Source organism: Misgurnus anguillicaudatus, unplaced genomic scaffold (genome assembly GCF_027580225.2).
Source record: "Misgurnus anguillicaudatus unplaced genomic scaffold, ASM2758022v2 HiC_scaffold_31, whole genome shotgun sequence".
Classification (NCBI taxonomy): domain Eukaryota; kingdom Metazoa; phylum Chordata; class Actinopteri; order Cypriniformes; family Cobitidae; genus Misgurnus; species Misgurnus anguillicaudatus.
In genome coordinates, this window is record NW_027395281.1 from 52,008 (window position 1) to 77,327 (window position 25,320).

The 25,320-nt window shown below is 40.8% G+C and overlaps 1 protein-coding gene and 1 long non-coding RNA gene across 2 annotated transcripts in view; both read right to left on the bottom strand.

The window, feature by feature from the left end:
• The window catches only part of LOC129453502 (uncharacterized), an 84,884-nt gene that overhangs the window by 12,764 nt on the left and 46,800 nt on the right, over positions 1–25,320 (bottom strand). The window lies entirely within an intron of this gene.
• Positions 10,102–12,814, bottom strand: LOC129447436 (uncharacterized). Its single transcript, XR_012368559.1, has 3 exons — positions 12,553–12,814; positions 11,512–11,576; positions 10,102–11,139 (listed from the first exon to the last, which is right to left on the bottom strand). It is a non-coding gene; the product is annotated as an uncharacterized lncRNA (long non-coding RNA).

Sequence of the window (25,320 nt, forward strand, 5' to 3'; positions counted from 1 at the left end):
CTCCGGGTCTATCACAATGAAAAAGTTTACATTTAACGAGCTATGGCTCGAAGACGGTGCGTTTAGTAGTTGGCTCAAGCCCGTAGCAAACAATCGGTATCAAGCCTATTGCACACTGTGTAAGAAGGTGCTGGAGCTGTCTAGTTTAGGCATAAAAGCCTTACGTTCGCATGCAAAGTCAGAAAAGCATAAATTGCTGTAAAGGGTCTGCAGCGAGTGCAGGCAATCAGTCAGTTTTTTTGGCTTCGTCACTATCCGGTCCAAGTACAGCATGGGATTCCGTTTGTCATGTAGCCGGTGCCACACACAGTGGTTTCGGATCAACCTCCACACTGAAAGCGGAGGTCCTGTGGGTGTTGAATAGATAAGAAATAAATAAGAAAGTGGAACCTTTACTGATAAAACTTGTTACTAATTTCAATGAAAGTAAAAAAAATTAAAGACTTTTGAAAGGAATTTTAATGTTATTTTTCGTTATTCGTGTAGGTCATAAAACGCAAAGACTGCTCTGCAAATCATGCAGGCAGGGACGTGCACAGACATTTTGAGGGGCAGGGGCTCAAGTGAAATAAAGGGCACTTCTCATAATTATGTATATTTTTTTCTTTTTTTTTAAAACAAAAAGACTATATATTAACGCAATTTTGACTTCCTTTTTAAAACATATTAAAAAAGTTAATTAATTTTATCTTCCTCAAACTCACGCAATTGTTTAATTTTCAAAAGATGTCTACAAAATAATCAGTTGTTCACACAGACACCATGGTCTCCTTAGTAGTCTAGGTTTATAGAGCAGGAAAGGAAGCCATTACACAATGTGCATGTTTTGAAAACATTAAATTACACATTAATTACAAATTTGTTAAAATACTAAAAACAAAGTTGTGACTGCTGAGTTAGCGCTACATGCCAATAAATGCTATATCATATGCTAGCGTTTAGCTGATTAGTTGTTACTCAAAATGTATTTTTGTCTGATAAGGGCTCAAAATATAAGGTCTGTTTACTAATGTGAGCTTCTGGCATGAGCCTCAGAGCAAAGCTCAACATTATTATTCATAACCCTTTCAAATAGGGCAAAAATAGACCATTTAATTAAAATGACAAATTCTAGGGTTGTAAATAGACATGTAAAAACGTTTCTGGATAATTTTTGCACTTAATAAAGCAACATACCTTCTATGTAAGAACAATTTAACATATTATGACAACACATCCTATGGCACCTTTAATCTTAGGTTTCATATTTATTAGGGTTACACATGTCAGAAACAGCAAATATAGATTAGGCCTATTTTATTTGTATTTTATATTTTACTTTTTTGTGATGTCGGTGAAAATTCAGACTGGGCAAGTAAAATACTTAACCATCAGATTTCTTCCCAATCTACTCCAGCACTAACAGACATTACACAAAACGCAAACAAAAAAGCTTACTACTGCAGTTAGCAATTATATTATTGTTTGTACTTAATTATTGTATGAGCAGTCTGTTTAAACTACATACACTACACTGTTACAAGTTTGCAACTCTTCAGGTTAATATGGGATTGCCATGGAAAACAATGTCCCTGAATCTTTATGTGTAACAACGTGTCCCATATTTTGTGCATAAAACTGTTAATATAAGAATGTTTTCTTCCTCACACACTTACCGGTAGCTGCCTGCATAATCATGCACATGATCGCGTCTCGTTCAGGGCAAGCTGAGCTTTGGCGCTTGAAGCGCGAATGATGCAGCACGAGTGTAGACAGACCAATCATAACGCGAAGTAAGTTAGAGAGGCGGGACTAAGGAAAGGTAAAGCCAATCATATTAGCGATTTGAATTTTGGAGGCGGGACTCGTCTGTTAACCGTTTGTGTGCCACAAATAGCGCTATTTTTCTTTATATAAGAGTTTAAATCTCATTTAAATGATTTCTGAATAAATTCATGTTAAATTAAATAAGCAACAAGTAAAAAACAAAAGAAACAGACAGACATCAGTTGTTATATGAATAAAGATCATATTTTTTTTAAAGCACCCCAGAAAAAAAGGGCACTTTCTCTCCAGGAATAAAAAGGGCAGGTGCTCAAGCCCCCTTTGATGTCTATGTGTGCACGTGCCTGCATGCAGGTAATCTTTTTATTTGCCGTATCCAGGCTAAAATGCTCCCAAACTTCAGATGTTTTGGTACGCGCAGCTGCTGCGTTGGACGGTGCCATTTCTGTGTGTTATCGCTGAGCAGAGAAGCTAATGCGCATGTGCGACTCTCGGCAGAGATTGTAATGAAGAGAGATGCCTCACTCCAACCCATCCTCACCCCATGACGACACTTGACCATTCGTCAATATGTGACGCGGAGGGTATACCTTTCGCGTCATTTTTTGACGAACTGGGAACTTCAATACTATTACGTCCGTTGCATTCTCTTTCCTATTTTCTTACCATTTTCGCGTCGGTTTAGGGTTAGATTTACATAATGACATCCCTACCCAAACCTAACTCTAACCCCAAGGCCAGGTGACAACTGTCGTACCTAACTCTAACCCCAACGCCAGGTGACAACTGTTTAATTTCGCGTACACTGTTTAATTTTGCGTAATCTAACCCTAAACCGACGCGAAAATGGTAAGAAAATAGGAAAGAGAATGCAACGGACGTAATAGTATTGAAGTCCCCAGTTCGTCAAAAAATGACGCGAAAGGTATACCGTCCGCGTCACATATTGACGAATGGTCAAGTGTCGTCAAATATTGACGACATGGGGTGAGGATGTGTTGCTCACTCGGTCGGAAAAAAAACATGTCTGGCGACAACTTCGACAATGATGTTCATTGTCGACTATTTCTATTATCGATTTTTGTCGACAACGTCGACGAATCGTTGCAGCCCTAGTATACACAGTTAGACATTTTACTTTATTTAAGTTACCGCATTTCACTATTGCTTTGTTAGAAGAGATTGCTTGATATGTCCTGTTGTAACATCCGTGTCTAAACACGTTTGTTTGACTGTTTTAATTTACTAAAAACATTAATCGATTAATAAAGGTGCAACACTTAACAATACGACTGTAATATAAAGGTAGAAATATACAAAGGTAGTGATAAGGAAGGATTTATCAGCCGCAGTTTAGATTCTGATGCCCGTTTACTGTGTTGTATACGGTACTTTAGGCGAGTTGCGTTTGAAAGGTCAAACACTCAACAAAGCTTATTTTTTATCATATAACTGTGGTATGTACCGTTACGTATATCTAAGAGCAACCTCACAAGCACAATAGAAATATACAAAGTTATTGATAAGGATTTATTAGCCGCAGTTTAGATTCTGATGCACGCTTACTGTGTTTTATACGGTAATTTAGTCACGTCGAGTTTTGTTTCTACTTTAATATACGTATTGTCATTTATGTGTATCATCTTTAGCACCCAGAATCTTTTGTGGCTCAAACATATTTGTGTTCGGCTGCTATTTTTATCACATTAATGTTTTAAAAACATTTCCCCACATGTAATGTAATGACGAGGAATGAAGCTGTCCAATCATAGCAGTGGGTGTTTACGTTCAGGTCTTCAATGCGGCCCGCCCCTTCAAACAAACCATTTCTCCAGAGAGCCACTAATCCATGTTACAAAATAGCCTATTACTTATTGCTTTTTATGTTTTTGAAAGTAAAAACCACGCAAACATCTTAAGTAGACATCAGACAACAGTATAAAACAATAAAATCAACAAATTCAGCGCCCCTTTAAATTTTTACAAAATTTGGCCCGTTCAACAAAAATATTTTCTTAATAATAAAGTTAAAGAAGTGTCTTTTAAATTAATATATAAATTTTACTCTGTAAAACATTTCATGAAGAAATATAAAGCTGATATTGATATAAGATGTTCATTTTGCCAAGTTCACATGGAAACCGTGTACCACTTACTTTGTACATGTCATTATACCAGACAGTTTTGGAAAAAAAATTAGAAGTTCATTAATGACAATATTCAGGAAGGTATATTAATAACTTTTAAAGACTAAAGACTATGAGTCTATAAATAAAACTCTCTTTTTAATTCACTCTTTTTAATAACTTAATTCACTTTCTGTGCAAATTTCATGTTCACAAATGTAAGTTCACCAACACTACACCACTTTTTAATGTATTTCTGAAGGAATTTAACATGTATTTAAATACTATCGAATCCTCATTGAACAAAAAAGCAAAAAAAAAACTTTAATATGTAAAGACTTAAATTTGTATACTTTAACTGGCACATAACTTGAAGTCTTACCCTCTTTTTTTCTTTCTTTTTTCCTTTTCCTTATTGTCTCTTTTTGTTTTTCTTTGTTTCTTTCTTTAAACTATTAACAAAAATACAAAAAAATGTTACATGTTTCTTTTGTTAATGTTTAGTCACAGTTTGTACAAATGTTACATTTATATAATGTTTATAATGTGACCTTTGTACTTTGTACTTTTCACTGTAATTATCAAAAAAAATATGAATAGGATCGCAGCCTTTGAATAAGGACACAGCTTAGGATTCATAGACCAGTCCGCCATTTCAAGTGTTTTATTTCACGACAGGTACACCTCCTCTCGAAACACTTAGTCATGTGACATTGGTGTTATCTCTCTGTATGTTTGTTTAGTTTAGCGTCTAAAGTAAGTTGTTCTTCTGTCGGTCCGTGAGTTTGGGTGTGACAGCTGTTAGTCAGACAAACGGTCAGAGATCAAGAATTGAACTTTTATATAACTTTACTCCAAACTCCAAACCTACAACAACATGAAGACGATCTCTTTGCTCTTTTTCATCTCTATATTTATCAACAGTAAGTTAATTTATGAACATTTCTGCAACACTTTCACTTTCACTTAATTTAGTATATATATATATGCTTGCTTTTTAGAGAGTTTTTGACATTTTACTATTTTAATATCTGTCTAAGTAATTGTCTTTGTTTGTGTTTCAGGTGTGTTTGGTGATGAAGTGAAGTCAGTGTCAGTGATGGAGGGAGATAATCTTACTCTACACACTGATTTTACTGACACAAAGGCAGATGATGTGACAATAGTATGGACATTTGGACCTCAAAAATCTACCATAGCTAAAATCAACAGCGAACCCAAAGGCAATAAGATCTCAATATATGATGATGTTCTTGATGGAAGATTCAGAGACAGACTGCAGGTGAATAATCAAACTGGAGATATCACCATCACAAACATCACAACACAACACACTGGAGTTTATGAAATACAGATCACTGTCAGAAGTAAGATTATACAAAAGCGTTTCAATGTTAATGGTGAGTATCGCAGACATTTTAATAAGTACTCATCACTAGATGAACAATATTATATGTACCTGTTAATTGATGTCTGATAAACACTCAAATGTAATCAGTGTCTGTAAAAATCATAATCTTACCACATATACGTATTTAATATACAGTACCATGCACCTGAAAATTATGAGTTAATTCCTGGATATAATACATCAGTGTTTGCCCAAGTATAAAACTTTTATGTCATATACGCACCCTCATGTAGTTTTTTTTCCACACATGAAAGTAAATGGTCAGTTATCAACGTTTCACTAATCTAGACTATGGAAAGGTATGGATAGAATCTCTAGATGGATAGAGCTTTATTGTCATTGTTAGAAAAAAACAAAATTATAAAGGTCACCTCCCCCTGCATTTGAAACCATAAAAAAAAACACACTTAGGGGCCAATCACTCAAACACATTTTAAACGCTTTGAAATGCAAGGTGCCTTTTTTGGTCACTTTTAAAAAGAGCAGTGCGGCATGACTTTTTATATTGCTAGGCTGTCCTGTCAATCAAAATTGAAGCGTGAGTGAGAGCAGTCTGGACCAGACGCTGTGGACGATGACACATGATGTGCCTTATTAAGGGCCCGACATGGCCCAAGGACGATAGTGGGTCGAGGCTGGGCTCGGACTGAGAATCAAAGCTCTAGCACCAGCCAATTCAAACTTTACAGTGAAGCTATTTAAATGTAGGCTTCGAATTTACACTTTGTAGACGGTCCCTAGAAGCAGAACACTCACAGGGATGCATTTTATTTATTCAAATGTGTACACGCTTCTTTCGGATAAAAACCGGGATGTAGCTTGTTGTATACCTTACGGTTAGATAGAGCTGCCTATTATGTAATGAAAACGTTTCGCCTATGATTTATTGAACCACAAAATGCGAATCTACCAATTTCTGTCTAACTTACCTAACCCTCTTTCGCCATGCTCACGTTTTCTTTTGTTCGCCTCCTCTGACATCAAACCCTTCCTTTTCTTTGCAGACTCTGTCATGATGACAATTGAAAAGCTACCTGGCTGCTAGGTATCTTTCATTTATATTTACCTGCCGAGTATGCTACATCCGAAGCCTGCAGGATGCTCCACATATCGGCTTTGTAACGCTTGCCGTAAAGCAAGTAATTTGTAGTGTCGTTCAAACTACAGATCCGTGACCCGATAGTGGAAAACTTCTTTAGTGCAGTTATGTCCGATAGAGGGCTACAAAGCGAATGTGGAAGTGCCGTTCACCCAGTTTTGAGTTGATGAACCACTGAAACTTTCTTGGAAATGTTATTTTAACGTACAAAAAACTCTTTAGTGTTGCTTTAATCCATCTCGTTTGTCAAATTGCGAGTTAACAACGCGTGTGAGAGAAATTAGGCGTTTAAATTGATGCACAACTAATATTACAGTATGTGCACTGCAAAAAATTTTCATGAAAAAAATTCTTAGTATTTTTGTCTTGTTTTCAGTTAAAATATCAAAAAATTCTTAAATTAAGATGTTTTTTCTTGATTAGTAAAACGACCCAACGTTTTAGACCAAAAATATCAAATTTAAGGGATTTTGTGCATAAAACAAGCATTGGCAGATTTTTTTTTAGCTTGTTTTAGAATACTAAGGGCCCTATTTTAACGATCTGAAACGCAAGTCCGAAGCGCAAAGCGCAAGTGACTTTGTGGGCGGATCTTGGGCGCTGTTGCTATTTTCCCGGCGGGAGAAATAAGTCTTGCGCCAGGCGCAAATCAATAAGGGGTTGGTCTGAAGTAGGTTCATTATTCATAGGTGTGGTTTGGGCGTAACGTCAAATAAACCAATCAGAACGCTATCCAACATTCCCTTTAAACGCAAGGGCGCAAGTTCCATGGCGGGTTGCTATTATTATGACGGATTTGGCAGGCGCACGTCAGGAGCGGTTCACAGCCGAGGAGACCGACGTTCTTGTAAGAGCAGTCAAACACAGAGAAGTTGTTTTGTATGGGGATGGGAGAAACCCGCCCAAATCAGCGTCGGTTAAACAGGCGTGAGAGGAAATAGCCGCTATTGTCTCATCAGCTGCGCCAAGCACTACAATGATGTCAGGAGACGGGGGGATCCCAAGCTGGCCAGCATAAATCGGGCACGCAGGGCACACAGGAGGACATCGCTGCGTCCACCCTCACCGCTGAAAGGGTTTGGGGGCTTTGAAATCGGACACAAGAAACGCAAGCAAGGTTCAACCCCAAAGTACACTTACAAATCAAGTTCACATACATGAAGGTTTCTTATGAAAACATTTTAATTATTATTAAGATAAAATAAACATGATACAGCCACACAACAAACTTATGAAAATATTTTAATTGTTATTTGCATGATAATTGTTTAACGCTGCCACACAAAATAAATAAAAACTATCACCACAATGCTCACCACAATGATTTCCCTTATCTCATGTATTAATATTTTTATTGTAACAATTTATGATTTAATTATTTCCCTTATCTTATATTTTTTATTGTAACAATTTATGATTTGCAAAAATAACTGTTGCATCTGTGCGTTGTGCACGCTAATACATTATGGTCAAGCATGCGCCCTTAAAATAGCATAATGAACCACGCGCAACGCGCCACTGACTTTAGACTAGTTTTTTTTTGTTAGTAGCGCAATTGTTTTTTGAAACTGCAAAATAGCATAAGAGATGGTTTGCGCCGGAGCACGCCTCCTTTTTTGCGCTGAACCGCCCAGGGAGCGCAAGTTCATTCCCTAATTTGCCGACGTGCGTCTGTGGAGGGAAAAACCCGCTGTGCGCCAGTGCAAAATACGAAATGATACATGCGTCACTGGCAAAGTCAATTGCGCTGGGTGCAAGATAGGGCCCTAAGAATTTTTGTTCTTGAAAATAATTTTTTGCAGTGTGAGAGAGTACAGCTGCTTTGTGTTTTTACTGAACATGCCCAAATGGCATTCTTAGATATTTCAGAGCAATCGACTAAATAAGCTCTTACAACTTTTACATCCTCGCAAAATTAAACAAAAATGGAAGAGACTGAGTGAGAGCTGCTGCTTTAGTTTTATGAAAGTCTAAAGTGCACGCAGAACACTGTGGGTTGAAAGTCAGGACTGATAATAAAGCATTGTACTTGTACATTACACATGAGGGGCCAACATCATTTTGGCGTTAAATATGAGTTTAATGGCGTCAATGGCAGTGAACGTTTTAACGATCTAACTCTCTGCAATTCAGTACTACATAGTTTACAGTCTTTTTGCCGTTTTTCAGCAGTTCATTTCTAACATTTATATCGTGTTTAGAAACAATTTTCAAGATTGAATGTAGACTCACAATAAAAAAGCTTATCTATGCTTGGTTATTGAGAACAGCTTAGATATTAACAAAATACAGCTTCTGTCACTTCAGAACTTGCGTGGCAATTTTGTTGGTCTTTCCTTAGATCATTTGAATATTTCAAGAATTGAGTTTATTAACTGTCTCTGTTTGTGTCTGCAGGTGTGATTAACCCAGAATCAGATGAACTAAAGTCAGTGTCAGTAAAGGATGCAGATTCTGTTACTCTACACACTGATGTTCTTGATATCAAGAAATATAATGTGATACAGTGGAAATTTAAAGGTATTCGTATAGCTCATTTTAATAAATCAGCCAGTGAAATATCAGAAGATGATGACATTCATGATCAAAGATTCAGAGACAAACTGCAGCTGGATGTTCAGACCGGATCTCTTAAAATCAAGAACATCAGAACGGATCTCTCTGGACTTTATGAAGTAGAGATCAGCAGCACCAGCAGCAGTTATACTATACATCAGTCATTCACAGTTACTGTCAGTGGTGAGTAAAAAAAATCTTAAAATATAATACAGATTTTGTTCAGATGATTCCTCTATGAACATTTCCAATGCTCCTAAGCTCCTGTAGCATCATGGTGTAAAGGATCTCAGGTTTTGGAAAAAGATCAAAACTGCAAGCATTACCGGGTTTTGGCACCAAACTTGTAAAGGGGGATACAGTGGTTCAAGGTTTAGGAATGCCGAGATGACTAAAGAAACGTTAAAAGCAAGATGGTGAAAAACTGTGTATTTCTTGTCAATGACCACCCTTCTGCAAAATATGGGAGAGAATATAAATATATTGGATTGCAATATAAAGTAAATCAAAACTTGGCCTAATGGCCTGAACCCTAGAGCTCAGGTAAATAAGATAAGCATTGAGAATGAGCCGAGTCCAAAAGCAGATTTCATGGAGACCAGCCCAAAGGAAAGCCTGAGCATACCCAAACATTGTCTTTTATCCCTCTCTTGACCTTCTGACCAAACTCAACATGATACTTTCAAACTGACCAATCAGAAGACCACACTGTTAAAAATGATGTGTTAATTTTTTACACATTGTGTGTGTCATGCCATTTAAGGCGTTATTTCATGTTAAAATAAATGAAAGGGACAACACAAGTTGTGTTAAAAACAGTGATGGGAGTAACGCGTTACAAAGTAATCGGTTACTGTAATTCCACTACTTTTAGCGGTAATGAGCATGTAACAAAGTATTTAAATGAGTTACTCTATTTTGTGAAAAATGAACACTTGCAGACAAGACATTTCTGATGTCGCAGGACCGTGGTGGGCGGCACAATGAATAATAACACAGAAGGTGTGTTAGTATAGGGACAACACGGCATCTTTCCATCCACTGTGACTCTAGACGCTGCTCAAATCCCTGCCGTGCAACTCACCAAGTTTAACATTAAATAACATAATTTTTTCCCAAATCATTAGCGATTAACATAAAAAACAGTACACACTCTAAAAATGGTTGGGTTAAAAACAACCCAATTGGCAACCCAGCGCTGGGTAAATATTGGACAGAACACATGCTGGGTTAAAGTAACCCAACACGTTGGGTAACACATTTTAACCCAGCAGGTTGGGTTGTTGAGAAAACCCAACATGTAGTCATTTTAACCATTTATGGGATTAATATTCTGGGTTTTGGGTTATTCTTGCTGGGTTATTTTTATCATGTGCTTTATTGTAAATCAAGACCATTGTTAACAGCAAATAAATGTTTATTTGATTGCAAAATAACTACAAACTCTTACATTTTTACAGTTGTAAGTTGCAAAATCATTTAAAGGACTGCTTACTGACCCAAGTATAAATATATTTATAAAATATCATAAATTATGCACATTGAAGTAACAATGTAACAGGTTGAATCAATTCGTTTGAATTTAAGACAGAATTTGTAATTTTACAGTATATATATGAAATACTGAAATGTACATAAACAAAACTACAGCAGTGTAAAAAAGAAACAATGTAATTGTTAAATTAAAAGTAAAATCATTCATAGATGTGTAAAGTTTTTTTTAAGAACAAATGTTTTAAGTTTCACAGAATGGAATGTATTTGACTAAAAATACTTCATTTATTAAAGTTACTCGTCGCGAACAAAGATGTACAAAGGAATCGAACAGCAGGGGATTCATCCATTTGAAAAATGACAGACTACAGGAATTCCCATAGAAGCACATTGCCTGGGATATTTTTTTAAGCACTTAAAATGCCTTTAAACCAGAGACTGTAAAAAATATGCAAGTAGTGTCTGTGACGTCACCCATTGGTTTGTGAAGAGCATTTTTGAAGCTTAAAGTAGGCGGTGCGTGCCGTCGCCATCTTGGCCGAATTGCAGTTTAAGTCACTTCCGTATTCAGAGAGACTGATTGAGAAAAAAGATTGAGAGGTCTGCTGCATGTTTCCCATGGCCAGGACGAAAGGAAAGGGTTTTGAGGATTCTGTCCAGAGAAGAAATTCCACCACATTTGTTGCAATCTACAAAAGAGGAAAACACTTTTAGTGGTCTGAACTGAATTATCAGATTTAAGTATTCAGAAAACCATGTGGGCCAAGTGAATTATATATTTTATAAAAATTATAGTTTCATTTGCATCCCTGGCCGCATTACCACCACGTGTGAGATTTTTTTTCCAAAAATGCAATAGCCTGTTTACAGTTTGCATAAGACTTTGGTGTTACACTCCTTTAACTTTTTTGCCAACAACAAAGGCTGCAAACCACACAGACTGACAAATATGATGATCTGATCTGACTATAAAGAATAAAGTACTGCAGAACTAAAATTTAGCAGATAATTAAGACATTCTAAATATATTTTAAATAGGAATTATTAAATGTTATACTTACTGGCTGAAGTTGTTTGAAGGTCTTGCTAGCCTCATCAATGGATGGACGTTAAAACTCTGCACACTCTAAAAAAAAAGAATTGGAAAACAACATCACATCTGATCTCTGCTAAAAACATAACATCTCTGATACAGTATCAGCCACAGATCAGAGGGTTGGTCAATATACATTTGAAATCACAGGAGACAACCCAAAAATATTATGAAATGAATATAAAATAGTAACTAAATACGACTCAATAACACATCTAAATTCATATAACAGTACACATATACATGTTTGTTAACAGATAGTCACTTCCACGCAGCCTCCGTCTTGGTGACAAATACGTTTATGTTTTCAAGTTCATATTCAAACACTTAAATTATTGTTTCATTTTAAAAGAGAGGAACAAGCATACATATAAGACACCAGTTCTTGGAAACGCTGTTTCGTTTTAATTTATCGACGCGTTACCTGCCGGACCGACTGTGAAGTGAATGTGCTTCTTGTCTTTGCCTCAGTGACAGCGTAGACGACGGCTCCGTGATCCTCCGCCGCGGCGCCGCCGGTAAAGTTAACATGTGCTTCTGCTCGCGCCTCGCCCTTTGCGGTCTGTACATATCGAATGACAAGAAAGCAATTCGTTTGTCGCTAAATTTAATTTAACAGCGTCGCTATCGCTTGTTAAGCTGGGAAAGGGAAAACTATGCGCGTGTGTGACACAAAAAGCCGAAGTGGGTTGCGGAGGTCCCCTCTGTACCGGTTTTGACTCGCTTTGTTAAAGGCTTAGCCTACAGAAATTGTCATGAGTTAACGTAATCAACCGTGTGATGGGGATTTTGTAACATCTGTTTTATTAATTTTATTAATATGCCATATCAAACATCTTAGAACGATTATTCAAGTCAATTTGTGTAAATGGCGATCTGAGGTAACAGTCGTCATTCCTCGAAATTACACCCGTCGTCTTAGTCAGTATAAATTAACACGTTGCTGTCTCGCAAAATGTTATAATCTTGTTTATATTCATGAAATGTTCACAAAAGCATATAAACTTACCTTGAAACAACTGCTTCAGTGACTCTGTCCTTTCACGACGACCATTGCTGAGCACATTCAAACATCAAGGGCGCGAAGCACGTGAGCCTCTTCAAACAACCCAACATAATAACCCAGCAGTTTTAACCCAACACCTAGAAAACTGAAACTACCCAAAAAGTGTTTAAAATGTAAAAAAATAACCCAGCAAAACAACCCAACAGACTCAACCCAGCATTTTGGGTTAAAAAATAACCCAGCCATTTTTAGAGTGCAGGTGGAGATAATAAAGACATTTAACAACACGCTAACATTCACAGCGTATAAATAGTAGCTATAGTAGCTTTGCTACTATAATATATATACAATTTATACTGCTTAATGTGGTCTTTAGCTGTGATCTTAGACACAGACAAATTTCTGTGTCATGGTTGCTCTGTTTCTGGCCATTGTTTGAAGTTTGCTTTGAGGTGTTAATTTGCTTAGATTGCCGCAATAAAGACAGCCAGAGAGAGTTTATAGGTCTCGAAGTGTGTGTTTGTCAGGAGGTTAGGATATCTGATGAAAGCATCACAAGCAAACCTGGTGACAAAACTCAATCTAGGGTCACAGCGTAGTGTTGAAAACTACCTAGATGACGAGACCTCCAGCTGACGTCCAGCCAGATGATACATTAATGTGCACGTACTGTACCTGTGAGTTTTCCTACACGCGGCGCTTCTCGCCCGATGTATGACCCCCTTTACTTTCATTTGGTAAAGTTGCTTCTGTAGTCTCTTCCTCATGGGCTCATTTGGGGTTTTCCTGGATGACTTGAAAATATAGCTCAACTAGCAGCATTGTAGAAATTATGGCCATGTTACTTAGGGCTGGGCGATATATATCGAAGGATTCTCATGCGTGTTTCATCAGTAAAGTCGGTTCCTTGATTAGAAGTAAATCGCCATTAGCTGCTTTCAGATGGAGCCGCATTTACTAAACAGAGCCGTAGTTCGCTGACTATTCGGGGGCAATTTCGGATTAAGTATCAAGGACATATTGCCTGCGATAATTAATGCGATATGGCCCAGCTTGTCAGTAAACTACTATAAATTACAGTGTGTCTCTGTCCAATTGTGTCAGTTCATTTTACATATAGCAGATAAATTACAGTGTGTCTCTGTCCAATAGTATCAGTATATTTTACATTGTTCTGTGTTTAGTATGCTGGCCAGTATTCTTGTGATGTTGGTGAAGACGTTAAGTTGTAGTGCTATAATAGAGGTGTATAAGATATCAATGATCTCAGTTTGATGATTAAATGACTGACATTGGTATAATTGTTTAATCTCTGTGTGTTTGATACAGGTGAAGTGAAGTCAGTGTTAGTGATGAAGGGTGATCCTGTCACAATAAACATTGATGTTCCTGACATTAAAACCTATGATCGGATACTGTTGGTCTTTGGGTGTGATGACAAACGGATTGCTGATGTAAATAAACAAAACATACAGTTCACTCTAGATAAGCGATTCAGAGAAAGACTGACACTGAATGATCAGACCGGAGATCTCACCATCACAGACATCAGAAATGAAGATACTGGACTTTATGAACTGAAGATGAGCAGCAGTAGACGATCCATTCAGAGGAGATTCAGTGTTAGTGTCAGTGGTGAGTAACTTTTGTCTTTTAGTATAATCAAGAATTTACATCAGATCTTATTTATATCAGAGCATTATTAACATTTCTACATTAAACACGTTTACACTGATATACCTGTTAAACATACACAGAGTTTCCATTTGTGATGGAAAATTCTCCAGGACACTAACTTATTTGGAAAATCTTGTTGTTGTCCTGGATTTTTAAAATATTTTCTCATTCATTGAACAGCAAACAATAAAATTTACAGCTGTCCCAAAACAATGAGTGTTAGTATAAAAAAGTTCTTGGCAGTGACAAGACAAACATTTTTAATTACACAGTTTAGTCTCTTTGTGAGTGATGCTGTCTTGGCAATTGTATGAGCTAGATATTGTAAATGGAGAAAACATGTTTAACTGTTGAGCACTAATAATTTTGATATGGTACACGCTAGGGATAGATACAATAAAGCACAGCACACATGCCAACACTGGCTCACAAAAGGGTGAAACTCTTATTTCGTTTTACAAATGTTGTAGGTTTTTGCATCTCCATGACAAATTGTCTTGCCCAGCATTCCTTCAACGTACAAAGAGCTGAAGGAGACTGTTTGAATGCACTTTTATAGCTTCCTGGTTCCTACATCATCCACCTATAAAGTGTCACCTGACAATTGTTGTTCATATTTGGAAAGGTGCTTGTCAGGATATGCACAGCCAACAGTGTAGGCCCTATGCAGAACCATCAATCACCCTTAAGCCGTAGCCAACCGCATATGCTGACACGCACCTCTCTAAAAATTTAACACTGCATCAGTTCTATATGGACCACAAGCGCTCTGATTGGTCTGCTAGAACCCCTCCCATCAGGTCATAAAAATCTGCTTCACATTTCCTCATATGCATTATTGCTTGCAATGTTAACTCTTTCCCCGCCATTGACGAGATAACTCAATTAAGAGAAAATGCTTCCCTGCCAATGACAAGAATTTCCTGCTTTTCGCAATACCGCTATTATCCACCAGGTCTGCAACTTATACAACCCGGAAGTAGCGCTTCACGTGAAAGAAAGTACTCCATGTATGTTTTAAAGATCGCTCTGCATCTGATCTTTATCAAAAGTCCTTCACAAAAATGTAATTATCTCAGCTTTTTGCTCAAAATTGGGTGTATTTGAAGAAACCTACCGATATTTGAGATGTGATAAGAAGAGAACTAATGAAGGTAGGATGAAACTTTTTTAGTTTGAAAGCAGAGGGTCTGTTCTTTCATTTGATATATTGTTTGTTTATGTATTTAAAGAAGAACATTTGTTGAAAGGCATTCAACTTTTGGGAAAATCATAAAAAAGCTGGCGCTGGCTGGCATCTTTTTTTAAACGCTGGCAGGGAAAGAGTTAAAAATAAGGATGAAGCAAGTTGAGAAGCTATATTTAACCACTGAAACTAAAACAAAGGTGCTGTCTATGTTAATCTTTGCTGATGCTTCTCCAACAACAACACTTTTGCCTTGATACTGTAACGTGCCCGTGGACATTGCCTACTAGCAAAGTATTATATAATCAAAGTATTCTCGTAAATGAAGAATCTGCTATTTAGAATACGTAAGGGTGAGTCGCTCGACTGGCTGAATCCATGTTGTCCTCCATCTTTGAAATACATTCGCCAATTAGGGACATTTCTGAAATTGCCCCCTTTTGGGTGCTTATGGTGCAAATGTGAAAAACCTCACCTGAACGACATGTTTTTGTGAACTTAAAGCACAACAGTAAGTATCTGAGTTAGTTTATCTTTCACCATAGTCAAAGTATTTTCTTGTCACCTAAAATGCTGTCTGAATTTCCTCAGTCTGATATCTGTGAGGGGATTGTATTAACTTTGATCATTACAGGCAAAAAAAACCCCGCCACAACTCTCATATCAACAACAATTTGGGGAGTTTAGAATTAATACTTAGTGATGACTATCAATCCCTCATCTGTGTCCTTCAAATAGCTTTGCTAGCGGTGTTAGCACACAGCTCTGTAGCAACGCATATTTGGCTTACTTCACTTGTGTCCTTCGGCTTCCCATGTTTATTTGACTTGCATCCGAAAAAACCTCCACACAGCACTACTGCTTGGCTTTCTTGTTAAAAGAGAGAGAACGAGACGAGGAGAGGAGGCGGGGCACTGCGCGCACGCGTCGTTTGAACGAAAAAGAGAAAGTGAGAACGCGCAGCTGGTGTTTGCAGAGTTACAAAAAAAACCAACAACGCGCAGCTCCTCTTGGAGTATCGATTCCACAGGCCATGAGTATTGGAACAGTTTTAAATTGTATGTATTGAAATATCAATATTTTTGACAACACTACTTGGCAACATATCACATGACTTTAACACACCTCGTGAACGTAACAATCATTTTGTCATTACATCTGATGTTGGAGGTTTTTCATGATTGACTTTAAAAAGAATGAGATTCATTGACATTTATTCTGTTTTAATCAGATCTGTTGATGATTTCTGATATTTGTTTTTGATCAGATTGGGTTACAGAAATGATTGTTTGTTTTTATCATTACAGAGCAAGGTCTGTCTCCAGGTGCTGTAGCAGGAATATCTTTTCTCTTCATCCTACTTGCTGCTGCTGCTGCTGGTGGTGCTGCTGCTGGTGTGATTTACTATCGCCGTAAGATCACTGAAGCAAAACAACAACTGGGTAAGAATCATCTACAGCTGAAGGAATATAATGATCTTTATTCTGCTATAAGCAGGCACGTGCACAGATAGGGCTCAACCTGTGCAGAACACATGCCCTTAACTCCGAAGTGCCCTTTTTTTGAGGTGTTTAATAAATTTTTTAAATATATAAATCAATGCAATTGTTAAGCATTTACGTCTGCCTGTCTGTTTTACAAATAAATTTATAAAATAAAATGTATTAAAAAAAAAAAAAATCTTTTTGGATCCGCTCAAACTGTCAGTCAAACCTCTTAACTCCTGACCAAATATGATGATGATCTGAATACATTTCTATGAGCAGTAAATCACAGTGTAAAACATGGCCCAATGTGTTAGTACTATCTATAAGGTACCACCTGTCTTTTTTGTAGGTCTTGGGGTGATACATGATCCTACCAAATTTCGTATCTGTACGTTTACCGTAGCGGGGGGGGGGGGGGGGGGGGGTGCTGCTCTCTTGAATTTTTGTACGTGGCGCTATAAAGGCATTTTTACACTCCCAATTCTGAAGCCTATTTCAAATAAAAATGTCACCACATTTGACACATGTGCAACGTTTCATGTTTTTTTTAGCTTGTTTAGGCTGTCAAAAATGCGATTCATTTAGCAATACTTTGCAAGGCCGCCCTTTAATGAAAAGTCAAGGTGGTCGCTATTTATCATCACAAAAGGTCTTGAGATTAGACTGATTAAATATGATGTTGATATGGTTAAATCTTTAAAAGCAGTAAGTCACAGCGTAAAACATGCACTATGACTGTTAGTTATTTATGCCATGTTGATTTGTTCAGGCCAAGACCCTTATCGAACATGTGATGTCTGAGGCTGGTAGGACAATGTATGCCTGAATTACAACAGCTTCCTGTTTCATGGCGAAACATCACACTTTGCCAAGCTGACACAGCTAGCCCTTCAACGAAAAGTCAAGATCTTTGCAATTTATCATCACAAAGGGCTTAAGATCAGTCTGACAAGATATGATGATGAGCTGATTAAATCTCTATGTGCAGTAAATCAGAGCATAAAACATGGCATTTCCTGCTACCTCTAGGTGCCGCTATGATTGTAGTTGAATATTGGCCAAGACCCTTATCAAACATGTGAAGTGTGTGGCAGATTGGACACACCCTCTAACGAAAAGTCAAGATCTCCGCAATTTAACATCGCAAAGGCCTTTAGATAAGACTGACCAAATATGATGATGATCTGATAAAATCTCTAGGAGGAGTTTGTTAAAGTACGAAGCCTTGAAATGCCAAAATTTGCACAAAAATCACAGCGAAATTTTAAAATGGCTGACTAACAAATGAAAAAGTTTTCATCATCATTTCAATTAATATTTTCTATGTGCTACATTTGTTGTTTCCATATAGTTTGCACAGTAATGTAGTACATTATAATTACCTTTTGAATGTCTTTGCAACACATTTTCAGCTTCGTTTAGCATTCTGGCAGAGCTAAAGACACCTAAAGAAGTTAAATGTATCACGTTTACAGGGATGGGCAGTATTTTAAATACATGTATTTAAAATACGTATTTGAAATACAAAATAGTATTTTGTATTTTGTATTTTAAAGCCTTTGAAAAAAATGAAATAGATAGTTTATTAGGGAGTGTTTACAACTTTATGGTACAACAACTTCAGCCACAAAGATTTGACTTTCAAGTAACATTTTTATCCTTTTTGAAAGAAATACAGTATATATATCGGATACCGGCATTCCTAAAAAAATACTGGGATATGAATTTTTGCTCATACCGCCCAGCCCTAATATTAATGTACTTTCGCGCTCTTGACATTAGACAAGAAAATAATGCCATAGGTACGGAATACCCAGGGCTCTGTTTACACCTATCACCATTTAAAACCAATTGAGGAACATAAACTGGCTGGGGGAACTCATATTAACTTTAAAAGACCTCATAAAGTGAAATTTTCATGCCATGGCCCCTTTAAGTCATTTTTTAAATCTATAATTTTACTTTTAAGTGTGTTTTGTTTAAAGTTTTGTATTTCACTACAATTTAAATCATACCTGTTACTGAGTGAAATTTTGAAATAATCCAAGGTGATAAAGGCTATAACAACACGTGTTGAACTCTGTGTATCCTTCATTTCAAGTATTTTACCCATTTACCCATAGTTGTATTCTGTGTTAGGAGATTTATAAAATTCATCATCTAGATGTTATAGTTGTGTTTATATTTATATACTGATAGACAATCTGAAAGATTGCGTTAATAAACAGAAATTCATTAATGAGAATATGAGCTGATGTTTATAATCAGTAAATAAAACACTTAATAGATGAAAATCACCTGAATTGATTTCATTTCTGTCTTTCTGTCTGCTGCTGTTACAGATGAAATACAACCATTGCATGTGTATGAGGGAAAATCTGTCAATCTAAAAACTGATACTGACATACAGAGAGATGATGTGATAGAGTGGAGATTTGGAGAAACGCTCATAGCTGAAATCAATTCTGCCAATAATATCTTCAGTACATATGATGGTGATGATGATCTATTCAAAGATAAACTGAAGCTGAATCATCAGACTGGAGATCTCAACATCAATGACATCAGAGAGGAACATGATGGAGTTTATAAACTGAAGATCATTAGAGATGGAAAAACCTCATACAAGAGATTCAATGTGTTTGTCAGAGGTGAGTAATTGAAATGTTTCAGTGTAAAAATGATTTTATTACCCATTTGCATTAAGCTTTGTATCGTTAGAACCCCAGTCATGTTTTTGAATGGTCGTGCATCATTTCCTTAGTTTCCCCTGAGAGGGGAGAAATACTGATTTCGGTGAGGCACTTCCTTCTTTCAATGATGTAAAAATCGTCATTTTGCGTCATTGAAAGAAGGAAATCCTGTATCTCTGTTGAGTGTGAAAGAATACAGACACTCATTCCTCATTTTTCCAAGGTGGGGGCTATGGGTGGGACCCACTCACGCTACAGACCTATTACATGTCAGTGGGTGGGACTTACGAAAATATACGAACACAGACGGAAAAAAACTATCAGCCGCCATCTTTATGCTAAGCTAAACAGAAGTTGTGAGCGAGCCAGACTTCATGTTACAATAACAGTGGAAGTTAATCAATATTATATGGAAGAGGGTGATTTCACAAGCGTGATGCTCTAATCCGCTGTTCATTGCACCTTTATGAGCCACAATACAGCAAAGAGCTCAGGCAGATGGATGAACAGGAGCCCGAGGAGTAGGCCGGAGCCTGGGCTTCGGCTGAGTAGAGGAGCCCGGGGAAGACGCCCAACCATCGGCCTCTGCTGCGTAGAGAAGCTTGCCTGTATCTCGCTGTGTGCTTGCTTTATAACACTTCTGCATCAGATAAGGATATGGACGTTTGTTTGGTGAAGGTTTCTAGGCAAGAGAGCAACTTTGCGCGCGTTTGGAAATGTTTATTTCACAGACGTGTTTCGGCTTACGAGCAGACGCGCTGCGGAGTATATAGCCGTTTCTCAATATGCGTTCTTGTCTGTACTTGCGTTCTTGTGGACTTGTGAAACGTCATCAGTCGCGGCCCAAGTACTGTTCCAATTCAAAGTTCGCATCAAGCCCAAGTTCACATAAAATCCCCGGATGTGTTCTTGATCCGCCCATTTTATCGAGGATGCATCAGAGGAGACTTGTGTGGACTTATGACAGCGAAGTTTCCCAGAATGCATTTCGCGCCAGGAGTTCGTTCTTCCGAGTCTGAACTTGCAAGTTCGAACTACGAAGGACACAAGTCCAAGTTTGGTGTACTTGGTATTGAGAAACGGCTTATGTGTCACGGTTAATCCGTGTCATGTCTTGTCTCTGTTCCGATTGTTATCACCTGGACATTCATTGATTAATTACCTGCCTCATCACACCTGTTTGTCATTTAGTCTGTGTGTATATATACCTCTGTCTTCTGTTTGCTCACTGCTGGATCATTGTCATTGCTACCCCGTCTGTTCCCTGTCTTGGATGTTCCTGTGTTCACCGTATTCACCATCTTATCCATCGTGTTCCCTTTCAGTCGGTCACTACGACGTCACGTCGTGACCGACGAATTGGGAACCGCTCCGCGGTGGCAAATCTACTTCGAGAAGCTATTAAAAAGGCCAATGAAATTGGCATGCAGATTATTTGCACCTGCTGCGCTGCCCAGCCGCGCGGGTATATAATGAGAGGCAGGTGCAGTAATCAAATCAGCTTTTCGCTTCGAAGCCGGCAGCATTCTGCTCTTGAGAAGCAATCCTTTCTGGGACCTCTGTGTGTGTCGAAGTTGGTAGGACAGACAGCACCTCAGCGGAGACTCGCATTTGTTCCACCTCTTTAATTTCTATCTTTTGATTTTATTTGAGTGTGTCGTTGCCTCTCCCCTGCGTGCTTCATCAACTCACGCATTACATCTAAAGAGTGAATTCCCTAAAAGAGCAACACGAGCTTGAACTTGTGCCTTTGTAAAGGCAGCCGTTCTCTCGTGTCACAGGTCGGGTGGCGTCCTTTTCAGGATGACATTCCGACCGTGTGCATCGTCCGGATGCGGGCTGTACATGAATCCTCGTGACGGCCACGACCGTTGCCTCTCATGCTTGGGGCTTGAGCATGCGGAGGCAGCGTTTCGCGACAGTACATGTCAGGTTTGTCTGAACATGACTGTGGTGGATCTGCGCAGTCGGGTGGCGTACCTCCGGGACCGCCGCCCCCCTTCCAAGCCATCCGGCGCTAAGAAGGCGGCCGTGATGCTTGCGAAGGACGACTTGCGCATCACGGTGCTGAATAAGTCCACCGACGGTGGCAGTGAAGTTCAGCACCCTGATCCACAGCCGGAGGTGCCAATGGAAACCGGGAGCGCGTGTTCTACGTTGCCCTCGGGGACCGCTGGCACCACACGGGATTCTGTTTCGTCCGCAGCATCGGAGGGGGGGCCGTCTCTCTCGGACGTTGAGTCTGACCCTCTGCCTCCTTCGGGACGGTTAGGGGGCGCTGCGCTCGACCCCGAGATGACGGCCATGCTCGCTCGGGCGGCGGGTACGGTCGGAGTGGAGTGGCGTCAACCATCTCCACCCGAGCCATCCCGCCTAGATGATTGGTACTTCGGGTCTGCTAGAACAGAGCAGACCCAGCCACCAGTGCCTTTCTTCCCCGAGGTTCATGAGGAACTGACACGGTCGTGGAAAAATCCTTTTTCCTCCCGGAAGCGGCCGTATCAGCCCTCACCCCTCACCACCCTCGACGGCGGGGCCGCTAGAGGGTACACCGATTTCCCCCCGGTTGAGCGTCCCGTCGCGATGCAACTGTGTCCGGCCGGGTCCTCTTCCCATTGGCGAGATCGGCCGACCCTCCCCTCGCGGGCATGTAGGTACTCCTCTGCACTAACAGGATGTGCCTACCGTGCTTGTGGGGAAGCGGCCTCTGCCATCCATGCCATGGCATTACTTCAGGTACACCAGGCTAAGGCACTGCGTGACCTGGACGAGGGTGGTCACGATTCGGCCGCATTTAAAGAGCTCCGTGCGGCTACTGACTTGGCGCTCAGAGCCACTAAGGTCACCGCACGGGCGGTCGGACGTGCGATGTCCACTTTGGTGGTCCAGGACCGCCATCTCTGGCTGTGCCTGGCCGACATGCAGGAGCAGGACCGTATTAAGCTCCTAGATGCTCCGGTGTCCCAGGCCGGCCTGTTCGGCGAGAGGGTGGAAAACTTTGCACAGGCGGTTTCCACCGCTCAGAAACAGACTGAGGCCATTGCGAAGATCCTGCCGCGTCGGAAACGTCCATCTGCCCTTCGACGTCGGCACCTCAGTCTGCCTCTCGCCGAGGGCGTCCTGCGGCGGCCGCCCCCGTTCCTCATCGGGGCACTTCTTCTAGGAAGCGAGGAACCGGCCGCCAGCAGCCCGCCCCGCCCGCTCAGCAGCCTGCCAAGAGAGGTGGAAAACGTAAGGCTAAACGACCCTGAGACGGGCGACCTGGAGATGGGGGGGATCGCTCTACGGGAGATGGTGAAGGCACCACTCCCCCCACCGGAGGAGGGCCGGGTGGGGAATCCTTGGTTTCAGTTTTTTTTTCTGTTCCGCCGGCTTTTCAGCCGGCACCCACAAAACCACAAAAAGAGCGAATTCCTCTTCCTTCTCCAGGTCTTCAGAGGAGCGTGAGAGATACGGACGGGCACAAAGCCCTATGTCCTCCTCCTCCCCTTTCGCCACCGGGTGTGTCACGACGGGTGAGTCTTCTACATCGAGATCTCCCCATCTCTGCCCCCCATCAGGGGAAAAAGGTGAGTGGCACACCTCACAACACCTCCGTTGCTGTTATCACAGAGAGCGCAGCAACCGTTACATCCGCTCCCCTCGCCGCGGGTACTCCGATCGTGCCGTTAATTCCCCTCGCTCGGTATCTGGGGGCGTGGGAAGCGCTTCCCAGCCCGTCGAGATGGCTTTTACGCACGATTCGTCTCGGCTACGCGATTCAATTCGCCCGGCGCCCTCCCAAATTTGCGGGCATTCGGTTTACTACGGTGAAAAACGCTGACGCGCATGTTCTCCGTGCCGAGATCGCTGTTCTTTTGGCGAAAGATGCGATCGAACCGATCCCTCCAGCCGAGATGAAATCTGGGTATTACATCCCTTATTTCATTGTACCCAAGAAAAGCGGCGGGTTGCGACCGATCCTGGACCTGCGTTTACTGAATCGAGCGCTTCACAAATTGCCATTCAAAATGCTGACGCACAAGAGCATATTTCAATGCATTCGTCCAAACGATTGGTTCGCAGCCATCGATCTGAAGGACGCGTACTTTCATGTCTCGATACTTCCTCGACACAGGCCGTTTCTCCGCTTCGCGTTCGAGGGGCGGGCATATCAGTACAAAGTCTTACCGTTCGGGCTTTCTCTCTCTCCCCGTGTATTCACGAAAGTAGTCGAGGGGGCATTAAAACCCCTGAGAGAGAACGGTGTGCGCATTCTAGCGTATCTCGACGATTGGTTAATAATAGCCCAGTCCCGTCAGATGCTTTGCGATCACACGGACCGTGTGTTAAAACACCTCGCCCGTCTCGGTCTTCAGGTCAACTGGGAAAAGAGCCAACTTTGCCCCACGCAGAGGATCTCTTTTCTCGGTATGGAACTGGATTCGGTCAATTTAACCGCACGTCTAACAGAAGCGCGTGTGCAATCCATTCTGACTTGTCTAAATTCATTCAATGGCAAGAGCGCGGTCCCTCTGAAACAATTTCAGAAGCTCCTGGGTCATATGGCGGCAGCAGCGGCCGTGACACCGCTCGGGCTGCTCCATATGAGACCGCTTCAGCGTTGGCTTCACGACCGAATCCCGAGGAGAGCGTGGCTCACCGGCGCGCACCGCGTAACGATCACACCGACGTGCCGTCTCCATTTCACTCCGTGGTTAGACCCGTCATTCCTCAGAGCAGGGGTATCATTAAAACAGGTCTCCAGGCATGCCATTGTGTACACGGATGCCTCCAACACGGGATGGGGAGCCACGTACGACGGGCATGCAGTTTCGGGTGTCTGGACGACATTCCAGAGACGCTGGCATATAAATTGCCTCGAGTTGTTGGCTGTGCATCTCGCTCTCATTCGTTTCAGCAACGAGCTTCGAGACAAGGATGTATTAATTCGCACCGACAACATTGCGACTGTTGCGTATATCAATCGCCAAGGCGGTTTGCGCTCTCGTCACCTGTCGCATCTCGCCCGTCATCTCCTCCTTTGGAGTCAGAAGAATCTGAGGTCTCTTCGTGCCATTCACATCCCAGGGTCGCTCAATACAGCGGCAGATGCGCTCTCACGAGCGGCGCGTCCTGGCGAATGGCGGCTCCACCCCCAGACGGTTCAGCTAATTTGGAAACGTTTCGGCAAAGCACAGGTAGATCTGTTTGCCTCCCCAGAAACTACACATTGTCGCCTGTTCTATTCACTGAACGAGGGAACTCTCGGGGTGGATGCACTGGCACACAGCTGGCCGCGGGGTTTACGCAAATACGCCTTCCCCCCAGTGAGCCTCATTGCGCAAACACTGTGCAAAGTCAGGGAGGACGAGGAGCGCATTCTCTTAGTCGCGCCGTATTGGGCAACCAGGAATTGGTTTCCAGAACTCGCGCTCCTCGCGACAGCCCCTCCCTGGAAGATTCCCCTGAAGAAGGACCTTCTTTCTCAAGAAGGGGGCACATTATGGCACCCGCGTCCCGATCTATGGAACCTTCATGTGTGGTCGCTGGACGGGACGCGGAGGTTCTAAATGATTTACCGCAAGCGGTATCTAACACTATTTTTGCGGCACGAGCGCAGTCTACTAGACAGGCTTATAAGCTTAAATGGAACCTGTTCGTTGTTTGGTGTGCTTCACAGTCAGAGGACCCCCGAGAATGCTCTATTAGAGTCGTGCTTTCGTATCTTCAGCATCGTCTGGAGAAG